This window comes from Colias eurytheme, chromosome 12 (genome assembly GCF_061535395.1).
Source record: "Colias eurytheme isolate Ceu_HAF_F1 chromosome 12, ilColEury1 Martin Lab GWU primary, whole genome shotgun sequence".
Lineage (NCBI taxonomy): Eukaryota > Metazoa > Arthropoda > Insecta > Lepidoptera > Pieridae > Colias > Colias eurytheme.
Window position 1 is genome coordinate 11,133,568 of NC_142991.1, and position 4,527 is coordinate 11,138,094.

A 4,527-nucleotide genomic window follows, 5' to 3' on the forward strand; every position below is an offset into this window, starting at 1 on the left:
AACAATTATTTTATATATGACATTATTATAACTTTTGTTGTTAAATACTTACATGATATCTAAGCATATATATAAGAAAATCATCCATCAAAGTATTGCAGTCTCGCGTAATTTATTGATGTGCAAATTATCTTTTTAAGTTTACACTTTTTCCAAACGTCCTATTGTCAAACAATACTCTATCTTCATATTATCTAAACACCTATTGTACTATGAACACCATGTACTGTTTACAACAACCCATAACAAATATTAAAAAGCACAAAAATACACCCAGAATATTCTCTCAGGCATCACGCGACCCACATCCTTTCAGCTCATTTACACTATCTCTATTTGCAGTCGCAATGTTGGAGATACCATCCGACATCTTTGAAACTTTTCTCCGCTATAAAATCAGCTATGGAGTTGACAATATGATGATATTATGGTTGAAAGAAAGTTTAATGAACTTGTTATGCATGGATATAAAAGCTGCAAAACATGCGTATTGAATAAACAAGACATCTGGGAAAATATGAGCAATTTATTGAAAGATTGTTGAGTATGCAATAAATTGACATAGCAATCGTGTTTGTAGATATGTTACACCATTCTACCTTTAAAAAGTATAAACAAACCACTAGGATACATTGTCTATCGTACATCCCTATTGTAGACAGTCACTGACGCTTGTAACACAAATATACCTAGCTCGATGGTTTATCTTGTTTTGTAACAAATATTATCCAGGATATAACATAATTGTCCCTTGAAATCGTATATTTGCAAAATAAACTGCACGTGTTACTCTACCGTCCAAACGGCGTCACTAAACATGAAAAATGTCCAGTATTTCGCAACCTCGCGCCCCTGTATGACGAAGCTCGGCCATTTGTTGGTGTCCGGGCATATGTCCACAGCATGATAAATGGTGTGGCTGCAGAATTGATTGTAGCCTGGCGATGGTGCAGGCGTTTAAGGATAGTTTAGGACCTAGGTTTTAGGGGATTTGCATCGAGTAACTATATTGTTGGCAAAGTATTTATGAATAACTAAAAATAATAATTTTTTTATAGCACATTACAAAACGAATATTTAAATGGTAAACCTGTGTGGCAATTGTGGCATGTATGGCAACAGTTATTTTTCTACGACTATGCGAATTTTCTTTTTTATCATTTTGAACGAAGCTGCGAGCACAAGGTAGTAGACTATATAAAACCACATTTTCCACTTAAACTCATTACTTCCCAATATATTATTTACTACATCATTAACTAAATACACAAATACATGAAGCGCATAATATCCTAATTCTTAGGGCAACAGTACACAATGCTGCAATTAGTCGCAAATTGCGCGGAATCGGGTCGTATCGTTCGGAAATTGTTTTCACTCAATATTAGCCAAAGCCCAAAACCCTCTGTAAGGGATTCAATAGGGATGGGGACTGTACAACGATGGTATAATGGTGTTAGTGTAAAAATTGGGCATCGTTACACTGTGCTTAAAAATTGGTTCAGTATTATCTTGTATTTTTGGGAAATTGACTGTAACAAACTAAAATCATATACAATAATATTATTATGTATAATGTATGTTCAGATATCCGATATAATATAATATATGAAATGCTGAATCCCTATATACCTAACACGTTTTTCAATAATTCATTTCATACAATAAAAGTCTCTTGCCATTTATAGAGGATTTTTAATTTGTGATTTTTAATTACATACATGAGCGTACTGCTCCCGCCATCTAGTGTCGAGTAAACGTATTAAATAAATTTTATTAAACAATATAATCTTTATTTTCCAAACGATAAAAAATATGTAATGAGCATTATGCCAAAAATAAATTAAAAAAATAATTATAAATGAAAAACGAGTAAGAACAAAAAATTAAAAATTAGCAGCAAAAGTGTGCGTCGGCCGGGAATCGAACCCGGATCAACTGCTAGGAAGGCAACTATGCTGACCATTACACCACCGACGCCGTTGAATGAAGTGTCGAAATTAATGATCATATCCGCATATGCGCATTCTAATAAATACAATTATTATTTATTTACAATATAGCGTTAAATAATTTCCTACATTATGTTCACATGTTTTACAAAGTAGGTATGTCTGACGTTTTCAACTAACACATCGATAATAATACATACTAATGGTACAAAGTATATATAATATTATACATACCTTACTGGAAAGTACTATTTCTATAAGCTGTCGTATCCGAAACATATTTTTAAATGTTAATACAGATACCGTAATAGGTAGGTATGGTTCATAATAAATATAAAAATGAAAATGCAGTTTTTTTTCTCCAACTCGATTCAATCGACTCCACAAAACAAACGAGTGATAACACAACCTCCCAATGCATCAAAGTAAGAACACTCTAAAATACAATACAGCGAAAGTTCATATGTCAGTAAATAGCGGGCTAATTAATGTTGCAAGTCTTAACCCGCGGCCGCTGCAGACAATACCTCACATCTGGAGTGCGCCGTAATCAGAGCTAATAGAAGCTTTGATGTCGCTTCAAAGGGAGGCTTGAGACACGACACGGCGCGCCGCGGCCGCGGCTGGCGACGGACTTTTTGTAGCATATTTTTTGATGTGCATAGCTTATTGGCTTATATTTAAGGTGTGGAGCGAAGTAATTTTACAGTAAAATAAATATAGGTTTAAATATACGTAAAAACATGGAAATGTTTCGCTGAGATAAAGTTGTTATGGAGTATGGACATTTTTCATTCAGCACATTATTAGGTTTAAAATCAGGGAATCCCTAATATAACATAGCTCGCTCAAATCATTTTTATAAGAGAGCATTCATATTGTGTGATCTATAAAATTATAAGTTAATGTAATACATACCTACAAAAAAGACAAATATTGAGCAAAAACGTCAAGAAAATATCGTAAGATATAAATATTTAACTATTTAACTATTTATTATTCATCATAATATTATTTATTTAAAAAAAAGCTCGTTCTACACTAAACTAGCCTTACATCCAAAGGTGCCCTGCAAAAGTTGAAGAGCATAAGCGTCGCGGTGCAATTGTTTTCTTTCTGAGTTCCGCGTCACCGCGCCGCCGCGTCACCGCCGTCACCCGCGTCATCCGCGCCGCCGCCTCGCCGCGTAATAGATTCTTTTGTGAGCAGATCGGTCCTTCCGACCCACCGTTCGTGTACAACGGTTAGGTATTTCACTTTAATTGGATTTATTGTTGGCATTCTATTAATGGAATTGTGTTCGACAATTATTTGGTAATTTCGTGGACAAACAAAGCGGCGTTGGGAATGACGGGCGATGCTTAATTAAAAGTAGGGAGATAATTGGTTTGATGAAAAATAATAGTATAGAGATAAATACAAAATGAATCATGAAACTCAGAAGGATAATACCTATTATAAATTTGTTATCTTAATCTTAATTGCTACTCTTTCACGTAAAAACTACTGAATCGATTACAATGAAATTTAGCACACATATAGAGGGTAACTTGGATTAACACATAGGATAGGTTTTATCCCGGAAATCCCACGGGAACGGGAACTATGCGGGTTTTCCTTTGAAAACGCGGGCGAAGCCGCGGGCGGAAATCTAGTATGTAGATAATTCATATCAAATACGTTAGGTACTTAATACTTAAATAATAAAACAATGATAGTTGTAAGTAGGTATTTAATAATCTGTGCTACTAATAATTAAAAAATATATATATTTATTATAATACCTACTGAATAACTGCTTTCTTGATTGACCCTTTTCTTGCAGAAATATTGTGTCCTGGAATAACATAATGCAAAATATAAACTACACTCTTCAGAAACAAATCAACCGAAACCGCCGGTTAAAACTACATTATTATTTATTAATTACCAATGTATTAAATCCTCGAACAATCTCTATTCACATAAAATCTGGAAAGTGAATAACAAATATTGATTTTGCATCAATAACCTAGATCTATTTAAAGGACAATTTACGGTAATTTGAAACACGAGACATACAGATACGTAGGTAATTAGGTATGCTTGTAATTTTATTAGTAAAGCTATTATTTTTTAAATTAAATTATACTAGTCGTACCCCGGCTGTTATGGGTTAAGTCAGTATAAAATATTGGAAACTTGCTGAAAATGTAGCATCTGATAGATCCACAGACATGTATCAAGATAGACTAAGCGAGTGTATGTACTTCCCGTGTCCAAACTAAGATTATGAAACTTACTTGACGCTGGCCTACACTCAGTCCGCGCTTGCAGTTCGCCAAGGAAAGACGTGAAGCTGAATAAAGTAAAATGCCGAATTACGCCGTTATAAATTGTAGAAACTCCACAGCTGTGAGTGGCCGAGTTAGCAGAGATGTTTCCTTCCACCGGTAAGTAATTTTCTAATCAGAATATGCGCTATTTATTTTAAAATCAAATAAAGAATATCTGTGGAAAACGATCGTGACAAACACGGATACCAAATCATACGAAATGATTCGGAATACATTGCGGCTTTTACTTGGCACGGTAA

General features: G+C 34.3%; 1 non-coding gene across 1 annotated transcript; it reads right to left on the bottom strand.

Annotated features, from left to right (window-relative positions):
• Positions 1 to 1,908: 1,908 nt before the first annotated feature.
• Positions 1,909 to 1,980, bottom strand: TRNAG-UCC (transfer RNA glycine (anticodon UCC)). The gene has a single exon. It is a non-coding gene; the product is annotated as a tRNA-Gly (tRNA).
• Between the last annotated feature and the right edge of the window lie 2,547 nt (positions 1,981 to 4,527).